General features: G+C 37.8%; 1 non-coding gene across 1 annotated transcript; it reads right to left on the bottom strand.

Moving 5' to 3' along the window:
- Positions 1–19,841: 19,841 nt before the first annotated feature.
- Positions 19,842–19,948, bottom strand: LOC127099683 (small nucleolar RNA R71). The gene has a single exon (XR_007794160.1). It is a non-coding gene; the product is annotated as a small nucleolar RNA R71 (small nucleolar RNA).
- Between the last annotated feature and the right edge of the window lie 2,108 nt (positions 19,949–22,056).

Here is a 22,056-nt window from a genome sequence, read left to right as displayed (position 1 = left end):
GACTTTTTGATGATACTTTAACATCAACACACCCTGCAACTTGAGGATAAAATTGATTCAACTTTCTAATATATAAAAAGCCATCAAGCGATCATTTGAAAGGCTACGGGAACAGAGGAGGAGCTAAAAAAAACGATTCTTATTTCATTGCTTCGGCTAAGGAGTTTGGACTCCCTCCTGTGAGAAAAGGAAAAAATTGTATTCATTATTTGCCATTCACCAATAGTCAGGTATTATCACTGTTCATTCTTTTTTATATATAAAATTTTTTATTTTTAACTTTTCATTGGTATTGAGAGAGGGCGTTTTCCAAGCACCCTCATGGTTATTTTTACTGCACATAGTAGCACTTGGATATACAACACAACCATTCTCTTTTTATTTCATTAAGTCTCTTAAAAATCACCCTTCTCCAGATAACTCAGACCAAAAAATCTTTCTTTCCCTCTCGCGAATAAAACCTGCAATAAACCAAGCTCTCTCAATTTGCAATCAATCATCAAACCAGAATTAATCAAAAAACTGTAAAAGAGCATATATGAGATTCACGGCTCAACTTCCTCTCCCTTGTTTCACTTTACCTCTCAACAAACAACCACTTTCTTCTTTTATTCGTTGAGTCTTTTGAAAACCACCCTACTACAAAACCGAATCATAAGCCGCCTTCCTTTGTAACTTTCGCTTTCAGCCTTGAAGCAGCAATACGCTGTAAATCACCACCTTGTACATTTTTCTAGCGAAACCGTGACTCTTAGTTCAGTCAGCCACAACCGCCATTGTGCAAACCACTCACTTATCACCCTCACGGTAACAACAACACAATACATAACAGCATCTTCAGATTCAACTTCAGACCTGCCACACAATAAATCTGAAATAAAAAGAAGAAAGAAATTTGTTAAAACTTTCACCGAACAATTCCGTGCAAGGGAAATATAAGGAAACACATCAGAAGCCAAACTCAACGGAAACCGCCTCCAGACAAGAATCGTGAAGCCTTTAGCAAACCGTTTACCTCTTTTCAAAAAACCACACGAACTCCCTCCGATCTACACTTAGGAAGAACAACCCAAACCGCAACGTCATTGGATTAACGATTACCACTCGACGGAAACGAAAGAACAATCAAAGGTCATCGCCCGTACATCACCGGTTGGAATCGCCGGAGTAACTCAGTGTTACCAGTAACACCGTCGTCTCCATTGAACGTTCGGAGGCACCTTCCTACTCGCACCGATTCGCCTCCAGCATCTGCGAAAAGTATCTGTTCGCTCGATATTACTGTCGTCGGTAACCACTGCTTTTCATCCTCTATGTTGTGATTGAAAAAATGGAAATGGAATTCGTGGCAGACATACTCCCTCATCGTCCTTCCCTCTTTTGGAGTTTAAGTACCTCGTTGGTTTTTGTTTGGATATGGAGGTGGTCGCATGGGCCTTTGGCCCATGAGATGAGGTTTTGGTTTTTATTTTCATTACATCCCCCCCTTTTTTTTCTTTTGATGTGTGCTTTTTTATAAAAAAATTCAATTAGGTTATTTGATTCGTATGACTAATTACTAATTGCCAAGGTTAGGGATTAAGGTCATTGTTTCATTTTGATCACAAATCAAATCAAATCATTTTCCATTTTTAATTTATTTTAAAATCCCAACCATTTTTTTTAAACCATTCAAATTTCAATTTAAATCTTGTCTCACATTTATTTGAATTAAACCTTGACCAGGTATCAATTGACCTCTCTTAAACCAAGTGCAATATTCAAATGTCTTTTCTCCATAAAATTGGAAGAAAAAGATTACCCTGGATGGAATATCTAGTTGTAATCCCGAATATTAGGCTCAAGCTGTAAGAGCTTGTAAGCCCTATGTATTCGTCTTCTCTTCAAAACATTTGCAAACATTTAAACCATTTTCTTAATAAAATCTGAAGAAAAAGATTACCCTGGATGAGATATCCAGTCGTAATCCTGAATATTAGGCACAAGTTGTAAGAGCTTGCGAGCCATAAGTGCTCGTCTTCCCTCCAAAACATTCGTAAATATTCGAACCATTTCCTTAAGTAAATTTGGAAGAGAAAAATTACCTGGGTGAAATATCCAGACATAGTCCCGAGTATTAGACCCAAGCTGTAAGAGCTTGCAAGTCATAAGTACTCGTCTTTCAAACTCCAAAACACTTAATCTTTATTAAACACTTTTGCCAATAAAGATGGAAATGGAACATGGTGGATACCGTGCACTCCTGAGATTAAGATTCGAGGTGGATGCCTCGCCTATCTTGACTCTCTCCATCATTGTCAATGCGGTTTCTTCAAACCCCTTTCTCAATCAAACTCCAAAACACTTAATCTTTATTAAATACTTTTGCCAATAAAGATGGTAATGGAACGTGGTGGATACCGTGCACTCCTGAGATTAAGATTCGAGGTGGATGCCTCGCCTATCTTGACTCTCGCCATCATTGTCAATGCGGTTTCTTCAAACCCCTTTATCAATCAAATTCAAAACACTTAATCTTTGTTAAACACTTTTTCCAATAAGATGGAAATGGAACGTGGTGGATACCACACACTCCTAAGACTAGGATTCGAGATGGATATCTCGCTCATCCAAGTTCTCGCCATTACTCAAAAATACATCCAACCAATAAAACTCTTTTTCGCCACCGTGCGATTGATCAAAAAAACCTTTTCATAAACGAAAGACATCTTGTCTTAAGATGATGAAATCAATGCTTCGGCCATAATTGTTGAGTTGAGATAAGTGACGTTTTTCCGAATGTTGATTTGTAAATCCATTCAATGTGTGGTATACGTCCGCTCCTCATCTCTTTTGGGTAAAACAATGTTTTCGTCGATTAATACAATATAGCTTTCGCTAAAATCGACCAACAAACAAACATTTTCTACCCAGAACTACGTAAGCCTTGAGTTCTCTATTGAGATACGTAGGAGCAGGATTGTGACATCTTGTCAGGCCCACTAATAAAAAACTTAGGTTTAGTCCTTCGTTAAAAATCCAAAAATATTCTCCTCTCACCCTTTCTTTCTTTCCCACCTAATAACTTGAGAAGCCTAACATTTCTAAGCTAACAATAACGCACACAATTAACCTAATGGTTCCCGTTGAGTACAACGGATGTGAGGGGTGTTAATACCTTCCCCTTGTGTAATCGACTCCCGAACCCTGATTTGGTTGCGACGACCATAATCATTGTCGTTTCTTTCTTGGGTTTTATCGATATTTCCCCTTTCTTTTTGAGGAATAAATAAAGTTCGGTGGCGACTCTGTTTAGTCCATCATGCGAGCGTGCGATTGCGCTTTGCTAAGTCGTGTTCTCATTTTTTGAGGTGCGACAGAAGGTAAATAACATAAACTAAATGACTTGAATTAAAGGGAAATAGTTAAATGTCAATAATGTAAAGTGCAAGAAGTAACATTAGGAGTTAGTGGTCAATTAATTGTGTTGGGACAATTTAGCGCTATGTTAAGCAATAGTAAGTAGGCTTATGTAGAAGCCATACCTATCTGAGGTCGGTCAATAACAATGTATGTGTCAGACATGTTAGAGAATTAACACAAAGTTAATCTCCTACAACATGTAACACAAAGTGTTGAAAATGGGTAATGCTAGTGTATCTAAGGTAATTAGTGTTGGTGATGTTTGCTTGAAAACCAACATGGGAATGAAACTATTGCTTAGAGGTGTCAAACATGCTTCAGATGTCCGCTTTAATTTGATCTTTGTGCATATGCTAGATGATTATGGTTATGATAATCACTTTTGTTATAGAAAGTGGAAACTCAACAAAGGTAAATTGGTTGTGGCTAGAGGGGAAAAACTTTCTAAATAGTATTGGACAAAATCTTTGGTTGCTGGGGACAATGTGAATGCTATCTACATGGAAGCATTTTTGTGGCACCAAAGACTTAGTCACATTAGTGAAAATGAGCTGAATGTTTTGGCTAAAAAGGATGTTATTCCTGGATTAAAGAATGTACATTTGGAAAAGTGTTCTCATTGCATGATTGGTAAACAAACTAGAGTATCTTTCAAGAGACATCTTCCCTCAAGGAAGTCAAAGTTGATTCAGTTGGTACATTATGATGTTTGTGGTCCATTAAAGGTAAAATCCTTTAGTGGTGCACTTTATTTTGTTACCTTTATTGATGATTTCTCTAGGAAACTATGGGTTTATGCCTTGAAGATAAAAGTGAAGGAGAATTACCATCCAAGGCGCAGCGGAATTTAAAAATTTCACCATTTAGTGATCCTTACGAATGGGCATGATCAGTGATAGAATCATTACCTCTTGTAGCGATCACGAACGTTGAACGATGACAACGTCTCTACTCAGTCCACACGAACGGATTCCTTCAATCTCAGTGCTAGCTGCTACGAATGAAGGCTTTGAGTGAGAGAGAGGGGGAAACGAAATTCCAATTAGAGAGTGACAATGCTTCTACCCAAGGGTTCTATTTATAGAACCACTTGTGTGGGCTTCAAGCTAAAAAGCCCACTTAAGTGTATTTTGGCCCATATCTTATAATATGCCCAAAATCACTTAAGCGTGTGGTACCTTACCATTTAAGTGCACCGTACCCTACGGTGTTCCTTAGTTACTCTATCTCTCATCAATCCGTCCTTTGTGTGTGACCCTGTAGGTTTCCGCGACGTTGGCAATTATATTAAATCACGCATTTAACATAATAAACAGTGAGCGGTATCTAGCAACACATCACTGCTACCCAAGTCACGAAAATGTCATGTGATCTGACAAATCCTTTTGTGATAATAATTATGTGTATAATTACCCTTTTGCCCTTATGTCTATATTGAACATAAGGCATAGACCGTGTCATCCTTGTCCAGTTCAATATTGGGCCCATAGACATTTATCCTGTTACGCAGGATGGGCAAATTCCATCTAGGACACTCATGTCCCTCAGCATGCTTTGTGGAGTACCCATCAACTGTCTTTATGGTTATCCAGTTACGGACAACGTTGGATCAGCAATAAAGCACTCGACTCTACATCTAGGGTCCACAGTGGTTTCAGGTCGAAGAGTGGTATACACCATTATCACCATGAGAATAACTTATGACACTTTGCATAACTTTCTATATAGTATTCTCATAGCGGGTCAATCCGGTATAAATGTTACTCTTAATATTCATACCTATGTTTAAGACTTGATAACTCTTTATCCATGATCCATGAGATGTGATCATCGGTCTACAAACATAATAGTCTTAATGCTTTAATGTTATCCCACTTCACAATAAAGCTCGACTACAAATACTTTAAGAATAGTGTCCTTATGTTTAATGTGATCTCATGATTAAGTCATACTTGATACATTAAACGGACTACCTATTCTAGGGACTTTATTAAACAAACATAATAAAGAAAAAGCCTTTTATTAATTAAAAAATAATTCGATACAAGTACCCAAAGTATTGGCCTCTAGGGCTTACACCAACAATCTCCCACTAGCACTAGAGCCAATCAGGCATACCCCTAATGCCCATTGATCTAGTATGGCCATCATGCTTCTGCTGCGCAAGAGGCTTTGTCAGTGGGTCAGTAATATTGTCAAGTGTTGGTATTCTACATATTTTCACATCTCCTCTATCTATTATCTCTCGAATGAGGTGATAATGCCTAAGTATGTGTTTGGATCATTGGTGAGATCTAGGCTCCTTAGCTTGTGCGATAGCACCATTGTTATCATAATAGAGACCAATGGGATCCACAATGCCAGGAACTATGCCAAGTTCACTAAGGAACTTTTGATCCAAACAACTTCCTTTGCTGCACTTGAGGCAGCAATATACTCGGCCTCGGTTGTAGAATCAGCAACTGTATCTTGATTTGAACTTTTCTAGCTCACAGCGCCACCATTTAAGCAAAAACACATAACCATTGGAATCATGCATATTAAAGCCTCTCAGCACTTTGTCTATGTATGTACTCTGACTTAGGCCAAGCAGTTTTGTGATCTATCTCTATAGATTCTGACTTAGGTCCTTCATAGAAAAGCATTTCCCCAACCAAGACTTTACTTGTTGCAGGGTAGGGACATCGTTTCCAATGAGTAATATGTCATCTACATTTAATACCAGGAAAACGATCATGCTCCCACTAACCTTCTTGTAGACACAAGGCTCATGTTCGTTCTTGATCCATGAGTGATACATCACCTTGATCAGTTATGAGATATCCATATCTCTCAGGTAGGTGACGTATCCTACCTGACCTACACTGGTCTTGTTCTACTTGAGCAGGTTGCTCTTACACAACTACTTGTGTTTCCTGCTCTAATTCCTCCATAGGTGTATCGATGCTTTGTGATTCTTGAATTTCTTCAAGCTCTACTTTCCTCCCACTGATTCCTTTGGAAATAAAATCCTTTTCTAGGAAAACTCCAGTTCTAGCGACAAACGCTTTGCCCTCAGAAGGATTGTAGAAGTAATACCCTCTTGTTTCTTTAGGATATCCCCCAAATAAGCATTTGTCAGATTTTGGCTCAAGCTTAGTTGAAATTTGTCGTTTCACATAAACTTCGCAACCCCAAATCTTCATGTAAGACATATGTGGTTTCTTACCACTCCATATCTCATATGGTGTCTTCTCAACCTTTTGGATGGAACACAGTTAAGTGTATAAGTTGATGTCAATAGTGCATGTCCTCAAAAGGAGTTTGGAAGATTGGTGTGACTCATCATGGATCGGACCATGTCTAACAGGGTTTGATTTCTTCTCTCAGATACACCATTCCATTGGGGTGTTCCAGGAGGAGTAAGTTGGGATAGGATCCCACACTCTTTCAGATGGTCATCAAACTCTAGGCTTAAATACTCACCACCTCGATCTAATCGAAGAGTTTTAATATTCTTACCTAGTTGGTTTATACTTCATTCTTGAATTCCTTGAACTTTTCAAATGACTCTGATTTCTCGTTTATGTGGCCTAATCGAAAATGCCAAAGGGAAGTTGGATTTAACTCATTAGGTTTCATCCTTTTAGTATTAATGTTATAAATAGGCATTTCAAGATCAAGGACATATAGTCCATTGTTCATTTGTGCAGTAGCATAGAATATATAATTCAAATAACTTGAGCAACAATTGTTCTTTATTATAAATGAAAAACCAAACTTGTCCAAACAAGAAACGAAAATAATATTCCTGCTAATTGCAGGTACATAATAACAGTTCTCTAACTGAATTATTAAACCACTAGGTAAATTCAATACATAAGTTCCTACAGCTAAAGCAACAACCTTTGCTCCATTGCCAACTCGTAGGTCGACTTCACCTTTTGCCAAATTTCTACTCCTTTTTAGTCCCTGCACATTTGTACAAATGTGAAAACCGCATCCAGTATCTAATACCCATGTTGCAAAAGTAGATAAATTAATTTTAATAACAAAAATACCTGAAGTTGAAGTCTCTACTCCATTCTTCTTATCTTCCAGGTACTTTGGGCAGTTTCTCTTCCAGTGTCCGATCTTACCGCAATGGAAGCAGGTGCCTTCTTTTGCTATGCCTCCACTAGGCTTTAAAGCAGCAACGGTGGGTTTGGGTTTGGCAACTTCCTTGCCTTTCCCTTTATCACCCTGCTTGGTGGTCCTTTTGTTTTGTCTCTTTCCATTTCTGATCATCATAATGGACTTCCCTTTCGACTTCAGATTCTGCTCAGCAGTTCTTAACATGGCTAGCATTTCAGGAAGAGATTTGTCCATATCATTCATATTGAAATTTAGGACAAATTGACTGAATCCATCTGGCAACGATTGCAAGATTAAATCAGTCGCAAGTTCCTTTGCGAGGGGAAAACCCAATCTCTCAAGGTTTTCCACATACCCAATCATCTTGAGCACATGGGGACCTACAGGGGCTCCCTCAGCTAACTTGCCTTGAAAAAAGGCTTTTGAAACTTCAAACCTCTCATGCCTTGCTTGCTCTTGATAGAGCATTTTCAGGTGTTCGATCATATCGAACGCTGCCATGTTCTCATGTTGCTTTTGCAATTCTGAGTTCATGGTAGCTAGCATGAGACAAACAGTTTCATTGGCATCATCGACATGCTTCTTATAAGCATCTCTTTCTGCCTTAGGTGCAGAACTAGGAGGTTCCTCTTCAGGAACAGGTTTCTCCAAGACATACAGCTTTTTATCATGTTTGAGGACAATCCTCAAGTTTCGGTGCCAATCCAGAAAATTTATCCCAGACAATTTCTCCTTGTCAAGGATTGATCGCAAGATGTTGTTAGAGGTGTTTGTTGGCATGGTAATCTACATAAGGATTAATGAAAATATAAGTATCATTGACATATTTAATTAGGCCTTTAATTAAATATGCTCCCACTATTTTACTCAAAACAAATGACCCTCATCATTTGATTCAGAAAATCCCGTTGGAAGATTTTCAAGTGGGTCGAGATCCATATTTCACTTCGTTCTAAGTCCGCGTAGGCGGATTACACAAAACTAGGTTATTTAGGTAGGAACTCCTTCCAATTGTATCTCATACAACTCTCGAAAATTTCAGTTGGGCGAATAACTCCTTATTCCAATCCATCATATGGATCATTCCCAACTCTTGCTTCTAAACATATTTAATATTACTATAATTAAGTTTGACCCATCGTTTTAGCAATTGGCTATTACAATTATCCCATCGCACCTTACCAATATAGAAAATGCACCTCGCGTAGGCGAAACCTACATTATCCGATACTAGTCTTGATGAGTGCTAAAACTTGGAAAGCAAACATATATAATATTATTATAATTTGTTTAGTTAAGTTTGACCCATTGTTTTAACAGTTGGATATTACAATTATCCCATCACACCTTACTAATATAGAACATGCACCTCGCGTAGGCGAAACCTACATTATCTGATACTAGTCTTGATGAGTGTTAAAACTTGGAAAGCATAAACTTAATATTTAATTTGAGGGAATTGCAATTTTTCTGATCTCACCGGCTTATTTATCATATAAATCGTCTCTCACATGCATCAACATACATTCATATGCATCAACATACATACATACATAATGAAACAGTTATGGCCCCTAACGCAGTTGTTCTCCCAAGCCAATGAGAGAACCTAAGCTAACCTAATAACGATCTAAGCTTCCCCAAGCAAGATCTTCAAGGTTGTCCTCCTTTGGCATTGACTTCTTTGCTTTCTCCATATCATTACATTACATAAAAGAAACTCGTTTTACATACGAGGGAGTGAGATGAGAAAAGAAGTTACATTGAGAGATTAAAAGAAAGGCACGACACGCAGGTCGTATTTTAAAATCCAAAACAAAATAAAGGAAAACTAAAGCCATAATCGATCACCGCAAAATAATAAACACATTATTATTATAATCAATTTTAATTCTTTTAATCAATCAAAACCAAATTAAATCTCGACGACCGATCACATTACGCAGAGTTAGCCGAACGGGTGAATTTTGCCTTGCGTTAACCGGTTAACCAAATGCGTTAACCGGTTAACACTGTTTGAAATCTGTTCAAAAATTGTTTTCTGCCTTGCGTTAACCGGTTAACCAAATGCTTTAACCGGTTAACACTGTTTGAAAATCTCTTAGAAAACTGCATTCCTTCTTGCGTTAACTGGTTAACACTGTTTGAAAATCTCTTAGAAGGCAGTATTTCATCTTGCGTTAACCGGTTAACCAAATGCGTTAACCGGTTAACACTGTTTGAAAAACAGTTAGAAAGCAGTATTCCATTTTGCGTTAACCGGTTAACCATATGGGTTAACCGGTTAACACTGTTCGAAAAAGTGTTTAGAAAGCACAACTCTTGTGCAGTCACAACCCCAATCGCATAACTCTCTGACAACACAACCCTTGTGCCGTCACTAACTCTGATGCACCAATTTCAGACCGTCAAACACATCTTGATTGTTGATTTAGTATGATTGATCAATACGTCATTGCTTCACCATACTAATGTCGGATCAAGAAGCAAACGACCATTGATCGCTCAAAGGAAAACAACCATTAAGTGTTTGAATGAACGAAACAAGAACACTATATCATATATAATGTAGTTTGCATCAGCATTACTTATATCATATATATAACTTGATCGATCTCAATTTAATCTTTGATTCATTCTGTCTTTAATCGTATTAATACAGAAAATAAAACAGTTATCAGATTCATGGTTTCGTAAGTAGCTCTGATACCACTGAAGGAGAATTGTCATCCAAGGCGCAGCGAAATTTAAAAATTTCTCCATTTAGTGATCCTTACGAATGGGCATGATCAGTGATAGAATCGTTACCTCTTATGGCGATCACGAACGTTGAACGATGACAACGTCTCTACTCAGTCCACACGAACGGATTCCTTCAATCTCAGTGCTAGCTGCTACGAATGAAGGCTTTAAGTGAGAGAAAGGGGGAAACAAAATTCCAATTCGAGAGTGACAATGCTTCTACCCAAGGGTTCTATTTATAGAACCACTTGTGTGGGCTTCAAGCTAAAAAGCCCACTTAAGTGTATTTTGGCCCATATCTTATAATATGCCCAAAATCACTTAAGCGTGTGGTACCTTACCATTTAAGTGCACCGTACCCTACGGTGTTCCTTAGTTACTCTATCTCTCATCAATCCGTCCTTTGTGTGTGACCCTGTAGGTTTTCGCGACGTTGGTAATTATATTAAATCACGCATTTAACATAATAAACAGTGAGCGGTATCTAGCAACACATCACTGCTACCCAAGTCACGAAAATGTCATGTGATCTGACAAATCCTTTTGTGATAATAATTATGTGTATAATTACCCCTTTGCCCTTATGTCTATATTGAACACAAGGCATAGGCCGTGTCATCCTTGTCCAGTTCAATATTGGGCCCATAGACATTTATCCTGTTACGCAGGATGGGCAAATTCCATCTAGGACACTCATGTCCCTCAGCATGCTTTGTGGAGTACCCATCAACTGTCTTTATGGTTATCCAGTTACGGACAACGTTGGATCAGCAATAAAGCACTCGACTCTACATCTAGGGTCCACAGTGGTTTCAGGTCGAAGAGTGGTATACACCATTATCACCATGAGAATAACTTATGACACTTTGCATAAATTTCTATATAGTATTCTCATAGCGGGTCAATCCGGTATAAATATTACTTTTAATATTCATACCTATGTTTAAGACTTGATAACTCTTTATCCATGATCCATGAGATGTGATCATCAGTCTACAAACATAATAGTCTTAATGCTTTAATGTTATATCACTTCACAATAAATCTCGACTACGGATACTTTAAGAATAATGTCCTTATGTTTAATGTGATTTCATGATTAAGTCATACTTGATACATTAAACAGACTAGCTATTCTAGGGACTTTATTAAACAAACATAATAAAGAAAAATCCTTTTATTAATTAATAAATAATTCGATACAAGTACCAAAAGTATTGGCCTCTAGGGCTTACACTAACAAAAAGTCCAAGTGTTGGAAAAGTTTGAAGAATTCCATGCTTTGGTTGAGAGGCAAACATGCGAGAAGTTGAAATGTGTTCGTTCAGGCAATGATGGAGAATATTATGGACCATTTGATTCCTATTGCAAGCAACATGATATTGCACATGAAAAGACTCCTCATAAAACTCCTCAATTGAATGGTTTAGCAGATAGGATGAATCAAACACTAATTGAGAGAGTAAGGTGTATGCTCTCTGAAGCTAAGTTGCCTAATCATTATTTGGGTGAGGTACTTTACACGGAAGTGCATGCTCTTAATCTCACTCCTACTGTGCTTTGATCAATGAAGTTCCATAAAAAAATTGGCATGGAAAGAATGTCAAGTATTATCATTTAAGGGTCTATGGTTGTGTAAGACCCCAATTTTGACCCTAAGGTCTCTCACGCTATCTCATCATATGCATTGGCATCCTCCTTACCCCCAATTCATTGGGTTTGCATTGGGAGAGATCATCAAGCACATTTGATTGTATCATACTTCATTTTTTATTATTTACTAACCAAAATACCAAAAATATGTCAATGTATAGTTTGTTGCTTTCGTAGGTAGTGTGCATGCTCGCCTATGCTCCATCAAGCTCATATTTAGGGTTTAAGACCCTCAATGCAAGGAGTGAAATCAAGAAATGGTTCACATTAGCTCTAATCATCATATATGGATCCCCATGATCTTCAAATATCATTTTGATCAAGAAATGATCAAGAGTTTGGAGTTTGTTTGCCTTGGAAACCCTAATTCATCTGGGTATCTTGTGCGACTTCTTCCACAAGTTTCTTCAATAATTGATCAAATATTTTAAGGTATACTTCATATTACATCATATTATGTATATATGATCCTCCATGAGTCCCAAAAATCAAGAGAATGTTAAGCTAGCAAGATGGTTCATGGTGGTTGACCAGAGAAAGTCAACTAGTCAAAACTGGGGTTCCCTAGACCCTATATCCTACAATTTTTGTCATATGAAAATGATTCCAAGAGAAACGTTACTCAAAATTACAGTCCAAACAACTTTCATGTTTAAGTCAAGAGCTAATTTTGCTTGGAAAGTCATTTTTTATGGTGAAGGATTATATGTCATTTTGTTCGAACCCTAGTTTGGATGTCAACTTACCAAGACCATAACTTACTCATTTTTAATGATATGAAAGCCATTCAAATTCCATGATCGAATTCAAGATGTATACAGCAACTTTTATGTTTGGAGAAATTTCAAATTCAACATGAAAATACATGTTCCAAGAGGAAAGATTATAGGTCATTTTGGGCATATACATTTGAACAAGTGATTTTCCTCAACTTCTAAAATGCATAACTCCTTCATGAAAAATCCAAATAAGGTCAAATGTGTGACCAAATATAAGAGGTTTTGAAAAATATACAACTTTTATGAAGGAACATTTCTCATTTGAGGTCCACAGAAAAAGTTATTCAAGGTGGAAGAAGTGAACATTTGACTTGGGACTTAGAAAATTTTCAAATATGTTTGATTTCCCAAACTTCCACCTCAAAATTCATCATGATCCAAGCTTAAAAGGAAAAAGTGTTCAACATGAAAGTTGTTCCTATTGATCTCATCTTTCCAAAAAGTCCAAGATCATCGCATTTGGCCAAAGAATGAAGTACTTGCGCATGGGTGCAAATTGAAGAACCATTTGGATGATTTCCACTTCCACTTTTCATACACGATTGCATGGCTTTGTAACATGGTTTCAGCATGATTCACATTCAATTATAGACCTAATTACATCACTTGATGGGCATATTACACGCCCATGCAAGAATGCAAAGGAATTACTCAAAATTTTCCAAAATTGGAAGTGTGTGGAAATCAATCCCATGGCCTATAAATAAGACCCTCATTGTTCAGAATTGAAGGGCTCATGCCCAAGCTTTGAACCTGCAACCCCAACCCTCACCATTGAAGGATAAGCTTGAAGATTTTCTTTGAAAATCGAGTTTCAAATCTCCAACTGTTTTGAGATTGAAACTCCAAGAGTCCATACCTTTCATTGATCCTAATCACTTCCAGCAAGCATCTGAAGCAAGGCCAAGCATAATTGAAAGCAAGATCGTGTCAATCTGAAGTTCCATTGAAGGTGAATTTTCAGAATTTTCATCTCTTTGATTCTCCCTCAATTCTTCACCATTCTTGTTGATTTTTGGTTATATGAAGTCCTATCAATGTAGGCAAGAAGATTGAGTTGCTTTGAGGTCAAATCAAAGCAACTCAGTTCATGATCCTCAAAATTCAAATCCTTGTATCTTTTTATATACTTTGAGTTGGAGAAAATTGAGGTCAGATTCGTGCTCCTGAGCATTTTTCCTTTAAAATAGTGTTATTCACTTTTCATTTTCCATTGAGTTGAGCTTGGACCAGACCGATGGTGCTCACCCGAGAAGATGACCGGAGCTAGGGCTCCAGTGGTATGTTGGCTTGTCCAGGACCATCTGATATGAGTCTCAGAATCTCACGCGTTCATTGTGGTTACCATACCTGCAGCGCAGTTGACTCCTGTATATGTTGAATGCGGGCTCCTGGCCATCTGATTTGCCACCTCAATTAATGAGGGAGATCAGATTGCCCTTGTTTTTTTTTATTTTTCTGATTTTCCATTTAATCCTTTTATTTTGATTAATTCATATAAATTTCATTTTTAATCCAAAAAATATGGGACTTTCACCAAAAAAATTCAAATATTTTCCTCTTTCATTTTCTGAATTAAAATTATTTTTTGGATTAATTTTGATATTTTTCATGATTTAATTGTTCTTGTGCATATTTTTAATTGTTTAAAAATACTTATGACTTTCCAAAAATTATGAATTTTTTTGTCTAAGGTTATTTGACCTTGTTTGACCTAGGATAAATCTCTTGGACATTTATTTGGTGTTTTGAAGAGATTTTAGGTTTTTGATCAAACATAATTTAATTTAAATGCATTTTAATTTGATTTTTAATTGATTAATTGTGTAGAAATTATGTTGAGCCTTTTTATTGACTTGTGAAGTTTGACTATGTGTTTGGGCCTTGGTCAAGGTTGATTTGACTTTTGTTGGATTAAAGTCATTGGATTTAAGGGATTGATGAAATGTACATTTCATCTCCTAAAATGAATTAATGACTTTAATTTGATAAAATTCCTCCCATGACCAATTTGTGTTTCTCTCATCTCCTCTCCCTCTTCATCTTCAATCTCATTCTATCTCATCCCTTTCATTGACCAATGAAGTCTCAATATCCTAAGGCTAATTGGTTCATCAATAACTTTGTGTTAGATAAACCAATACAAGTATGGATGAGATTAGGTCCATCCTTGGATCATTTTCTTTTTGAGTGTGGTATGTTTTAGGAGTATGGTCCATTATACCATATCTCTAACATGCATTAACATCAAAATTTCCATTGCCCGGCCTTAGATAGTTGTGACTTCTACATAAGTCCAATTACGATTGTTTAACATAACGCTAAATTTTGACCCAAAGGCAAAACATTCTAGTGAGTGAGATTGTAAGTCTCCCCCCTTTCATGGTATTGTGTGGAAACTTGGCCTTTCTTTCTTCCTTTGGAAGATGTCTTGGTTCAAGGATCCATGCTTGTGAATAGAGGGTTGAGTGTTCTCTAAAGTATGACTTAAACAATTGAAAAGAAAAACACCACTATCATCTAATCAACTAACATTTGACTAAATTCTATTAATCTTGCTTTTATTTTCAAGTCATTTACTTTATGCAATTTAAATTCAAGTCATTTACCATTTCATTTGCCATTTACATATCATTTAACTTGTTTATATTTATGTCATTTTCACTTTGCTCACTTGAGCCATATATAGTTGTTTGTATATTTTTTTTGTGTTTATGGTCTTAGGACCTTAAAATACTTAATAAACAACAAAAAACCATAAAAAATGTTTGTGTGGACTGTTGGATTTGATCTGAGTTTTGGACTTAGAATTAGGCAACATTCCCTATGCAAAAGGACTTGGCCAATGCCAACATTTCTGAGACCAAGTTGTTGTGATTTGAGTTTCCATTTGATGCAAGTATTGGGATCCACATGAATTCATCTGCTACATGGTCTTGATGCAAATGTTACTTTGAACCTGTGTCTAATGCCTTATTTTGAGCCAATCAAGGAGTATTCCATCTGATACATGGGAATATTAAGAAGAAGACTGTGAAGTTGCTTGCTTGGATGTGGCTATCTTTATTTGATGCCTTACTCTTCATATTGCTACTTTCTTATTGATACTGCTTGATTTAAAGTCCAAAGGAAAAGTGAATTTCTATATGATATTCTTGTCTATTGGATTGCATCCCATTGGTCAGATCTTTTCAACTCTTAGCTTTTAAATTTTTGCTTAGGATTAGTCGCTTCATCTCCTCCCATTCTCTTAAATTTCAAAATCTCTCCCCCTTTTGCCAAGAAGAAGGAAGGGGAAACCAATGTAGTATCGTAGAGGGGCAGAGAAGGCCTCATGTCAAAAGAAATCCACAACCGCGTCAGCATCAATATCAAGTTTCGTCAGTTATTCCAGTATTTTCTAATAATCAATCGGTACCAGTAGAACAACAACGTCAACAACAGTCGCAACAAAGAACCACCACCACCACCACCAACAACAACAGTAATCAACAACAAAAAAAACTTCGAGAGGAATAAGGTCTCTTTTGACCATATTCCTATGTTATATGCCTGAACACCGATGTGCCTTTCATCAAGGAGCTCCCGACCATGATATCGAGAACTGTTAGCCATTGAGGTATCAGGTACAAAAGCTTGTGAAGAGTAGGATGGTGTCCTTTGAGGATCGTGCGCCGAATGTAAAAGCCAATTTGTTGCCCGCTCATGGCAATTCCTCGGTCAATATGGTAGATGGTTGTCTTGGAGAATTCAAGGTCTATGATGTTTGCTTTATCATAAGGTCCTTGGTAACGATGTATAAGGACATTTGCCTAGTTAGTGAGTGCGAGCATGACCATGATGGTTGTGCAATTTGCAGTGTAAACCCTCAAGGGTGCGTCATCGTCAAGAGAGATATTCAAAGGCTGATGGATAAGGGTATGATTCGTATTTCCAATCCCGTCACTTGGGTGACGATGCCAATGTGATTGTTCCAGTATTTAAGACCCCGAAGCGGGTAGTGATTCAGTTTGATAGCAGCAACAATAACAACGTCAACAGATCAGTATCTCCGTTAGTGATACGGTTAGCAGGCCCCGTCTCGTATGCATCCGATAAAGCTGTTCCGTACCGGTATAATGCTACCATGGTGGAGAATGGTCAAGAGGTTCCGTTTCCTACGATCAATTCTGTTGTGAATATTACAGATATTGCAAAGGTGAACCGTAGCGGTCATGTTTTCGGTCCCGTTTTCCCGAAGTGATAGAAGATGTGTCGGTTAGTAAGAAGGTTGATGTGCCTGCAGTGAACCCAGTTATTGCTCCAGTGTGTTAGTCTGGTGAATCCAGCAAACTGAAGACTAATGAAGATGATGAGGTACTGAGATTAATCAAGAAAAGTGAATTTAATGTGGTGGAGCAGCTGCTCCAAACGCCTTCGAAGATTTCACTATTGTCTCTATTCATGAATTCTGAAGTGCACAAAGAAGCATTGCAGAGAGTATTGGAGCAAACCTACATTGAACATGATGTAACTGTGGATCAATTTGACCACATTGTGGCTAACATTACTTCTTGTAACAATCTGAGTTTTTGTGATGAAGAGCTTCCTGAGGAAGGCAAAAATCACAATTTGACACTGCATATATCGATGAACTGCAAGGAGGATGCATTGTCAAATGTGTTAGTTGATACCGTTTCTTCTCTGAATGTACTTCTGAAATCAACTCTGTGTAGATTATCCTATCAAGGCTCCCATATGAGGTATAATGGCGTGATTGTCAAAGCGTTTGATGGTTCTCGCAAAACCGTCATTGGTGAAGTGGACCTTCTAGTGAAGATATGTCCGAGTGATTTTCAAATTACTTTTCAAGTAATGGATATCCACCCAGCCTATAGATGTTTGTTGGGAAGGCCATGGATCCATGAAGCTGGAGCTATAACATTTAATCTGCACCAGAAATTGAAATTTTTGAAGAATGGCAAGCTTGTCATTGTTGGTGGAGAGAAAGCGTTCTTGGTGAGCCATTGATGACACTGAAATTCACCGTATTTTCGACTCCGATTTCGCATGCATTTTAGTAGTTTTATTATCATTTTGTTGTGTTATTACTATATTTCTCTTTGTTTTCAGGTTTTTACTTTAATCGGAGCCCCGATCGAGAAGAGGAGTGAAAAAGAGCTAAAACCCTAAAATTCAGCATTTTGTACTTGTGGCTCCCACTGTGGCTAGCGCCATAGACCCTGCCATGACGTGTCCTAACTCTACTTCCCTCAACTGCCACGTTCCCCACTACTTCCACTAAGGTGCCTCAGATTGGCCTTGTGGCGGGCGCCATGGCCTTGTGGCGGGCGCCACAAGAGGAAAAGTTTTCCCTCTCATTTTCAAGTTGAAGGGCATCCTTGTCACTTCCATCTTTTTACTTGCTTATAAATAGAAACTCGAATTCACTTGTTTAGACATCCAAACTTAGAACAGAGGAAAACTCAGAGCAAAATTTGTTTCACTTAGGCATATATTCAGTATTTTAAAGTGGTAATCGCTTCGCATTGGGGTGTTACCACAATTGTGTAATCGAGTTTTATGATCGAGTCTGTAATCGAGTTTGGAGCACTTTGGAAGGAAGTTAATCCTGCTGCCATTTTCATTTCCGCTTTGCATTTTATTCAACCCTCCGATTGGAGCAGGTTTTTATTACTTTGCCTTTATCTATTTATTTCCCGCACTCGCTTTACTTTATTTATTTCCCGCACTCGCTTTACTTTATTTATTTTCCCACACTCGCTTTACTTTATTTATTTTCCCGCACTCGCTTTACTTTATTTATTTCTCGCACTCGCTTTACTTTATTTATTTTCCGCACTCGCACTACTTTTATTTATTTTCCGCACTCGCACTACTTTTATTTACTTAAGGGCTATTTTAACTTTCAACTTAAGTTTTCCCGCACTTAATTTCCGTTGGGTAAGATCGAAAGCCGTCCAACATCTTTTTAAACTTAATTGTTTTTAACTACTTCAAAAACAGCGAAAGCGCTTTGTTTAGTTCATTAGGAGTTTTTAACTTAAGAAGAAAAGAGATTTTAAAACTATTTTCGGACGCGTTTATAAGTTTAGAGTCTGGTTCGTGAGAACCTCTTTTAGTTAAGAAATCAAGGTTAAAATACTTTTCAACTTAGTCAAGATACTATATTTCTTAAAAATAGGTTTACTACTCTAACGCAATGCGCGCCTTTTTATAAGTGACAATAAGAGGGTTTGATTAGGGAGTACAACTCGGTTCTGAATACGCGAAAGCGACAATTCCTGTTAAATTAGTTCTTTTCAAAGTAGGAAACACTGCCCATAAGTAGCTCTATTAGCAAGTACCTGGATTATTAATTGATTATGTGAATTACATTCGAGCCTGTCTTTATAAATTGAACTTTATTCAACATTTTACTTTTCATTGCACACTCTAAAAACCCATATTTTGATTACCTAAGATAAACACCATAACAATAGATAACGATAGATTGACACTTGGTCTCTGTAGATTCGACAATCTTTTATATTACTCTGACGCGTTCGTATACTTGCGAAAAGTACGCATCAAGTTTTTGGCGCCGTTGCCGGGGACCAATTTCGTCAAATTTCATTACCCTGTTGTTATATCGTTTAGACTTAGTTTATTTCCCGCCGGTCAATGCGAAGAACTCACAACACCGGAAGTTTAAGATTAGTATACCCTCTGGCGGAACCGGAACGTTACGCTCGCGCACGTTTATTCTTTCATAGAATTAGGAGAGCTATGGCCGAAGATCAAAACCAAAGACCTCTTAAGGACTTCGCTCAACCGTCCATCGAAGAACCTAGTTCTAGTATAGTAAACCCAACCATCCCAGCCAATAATTTCAAACTTAAACCATCCCTGTTGCAACTAGTGCAACAGAGACAATTCGCAGGTCTCGCTACTGAGAACCCGAACCAACATTTAAAAATATTTCTTCAATTAGCAGACACTTTTAAAACCAATGGAGCTTCTCCTGAGGCAATACGTTTAAGATTATTCCCCTTTTCCCTCAGAGATAAAGCCCTATCATGGTTAGATTCCCTTCCATCCAATTCCATTACGACTTGGGATAACCTTAGAAGAGTATTCCTTGCTAGATACTTTCCCCCGAGTAAGACCTCCGTTCTTCGAAACCATATAACTATATTTACCCAAAACCAAGGAGAATCGTTGTTCGAAGCGTGGGAGAGATATAAAGAGTTGTTAAGAGCATGCCCACATCATGGCTTAGAAAATTGGTTAATCATTCAAACCTTCTATAATGGACTTCATTACAATACTAAGACGACCATCGACGCTGCCCCAGGCGGTGCACTGATGAACAAACCTTACCCTGAAGCTAGTGCCCTCATCGAAGATATGGCTCAAAACCATCAATCATGGGGAGTCGAACGAGCGACAGTTAAGAAGAAGGAAGCCCAAGGAGGAGTGCATGAACTAAGCTCTATAGACATGATGCAAGCTAAAATGGACGCATTAGCCCTCAAGGTCGAGCATATGTGCATAAACCCGAATACTGCAGCCGTAGTTTCGTCGGATTGTGAGATATGTGGAACCAAAGGACACCAATCTGCAGAATGCAGTCTATTAAACGAAACCCACTCCGAGCAAGTGAATTACACCCAATGAAACCCATACTCAAATACCTATAACCCTAGATGGAGGAATCATCCGAACTTCTCCTATAAGAACAATAACCCTATCCAAAATAATACCTCCGAGACCTAGTTACCAAGCCCCAAGATCAAATCAACCTATGCAACCTGTGCCACCAAAGCCGAGCCTTGAGAAAATTATGGAAAATTTTATCACTGCTCAAACCCAACAAAACAAGGAGTTCATGAACCAAAACATTCATGTTAACAAATTGATTACCCAGTTAGGAACCAAGGTTGACCAAATAGTTACCCATACTAAGATGCTTGAAACCCAGATCTCTCAGGTAGCTTTAAACCAAGCCCCCCAGACTACACCTGAAGGACAATTCCCTGGACAACCTCAACAGAATCCGAGAGGACAAGCCAATGCTATTATCCTGCGAAGTGGGAACGCTTATGATGAGCCACCAAACCCAAGATTGAGTGAACCTAAAACTTATGAGGAATATACCAAACCCCCGGTCGAAGTAAAGGAACCAGAGGAATCTGAAAACCAGGAAGGTCAAGAAAAAGGAGAAAAACCTAAAGATAAAACTTATGTACCACCCCCGCCATATAAACCACCTATACCATATCCGCAAAGACTCAAACAAACCCAGATCAATAACCAAAATCAAAAATTTATTAAAGTTATAAAAAAACTTCATCTAGAAATCCCTTTTACAGAAGCCATCACCCAAATACCTTCTTATGCAAAGTTTCTCAAAGACATCCTTACCAACAAACGTAGACTAGACGATCTGAAGCCCTTGGAATGCAATTCTATTTCTGAGAATAAATTAGCAAAGAAAGATAAAGATCCTGGAAATTTCTCCATTCCTTGTCTTTTGGGAAGTCATGTCATCGAAAAAGATTTTCTAGACTTAGGAGCTAGTGTGAGCTTAATGCCTCTAGCGGTTTGTGAGAGGTTAAACTTAGGAGAATTACAACCTACTAAGATGTCACTTCAGTTAGCTAATAGATCTGTTAAATATCCGATAGGCATTTTGGAAGATGTCCCTGTTAGGATAGGTCAGTTATTTATCCCTACTGATTTTGTTGTCATGGACATCAAAGAGGACAATGATATACCGATCCTTCTAGGTAGACCATTCTTCTCAACTGCTGGAGCCATAATAGATGTCAAAAGAGGAACGTTGACCTTGAGGTAGGTGACGAGAAAATAGAATTTATACTTTCGAAATTTCTTATGGCACCTGTGATGGGAGATGCATGTTATGCCTTAGATATCATTGATGAATGTGTTAGAGAATTAGAACAAGAAGAAATCATAAAAACAATTAAGTTACCATCAACCCTCATAATGGAAGATGATGACTTTAAGAAACCCTACATCGATGATAACCTTTACGAATGTTTATCCCTTACCCCAAATCCTATGCCATGCCCTAAGAAACCAACCTTAGAACTTAAGGAACTACCTAAAAACCTGAGATATGAGTTCCTCGATGAAGAGATGAACCGTCCAGTTATAGTCAGTGCTACCTTGAGCCAAGAGGAAACATACCAACTTTTAGACGTTTTACGAAGATATCCCTCAGCCTTAGGATATAGTATCTCTGACCTGAAAGGTATAAGCCCATCCGTATGCATGCATCGGATTTCGCTCGAAGAAGATTCAAAACCCTCTAGAGAACATCAGAGAAGAATAAACCCTATAATGAGTGATGTTGTTAAAA

The sequence above is a fragment of the Lathyrus oleraceus genome, chromosome 6, assembly GCF_024323335.1.
Source record: "Lathyrus oleraceus cultivar Zhongwan6 chromosome 6, CAAS_Psat_ZW6_1.0, whole genome shotgun sequence".
NCBI lineage: Eukaryota > Viridiplantae > Streptophyta > Magnoliopsida > Fabales > Fabaceae > Lathyrus > Lathyrus oleraceus.
Note: the sequence above shows the minus strand (reverse complement) of the source record. Positions and strands in the feature narration are given on the sequence as shown.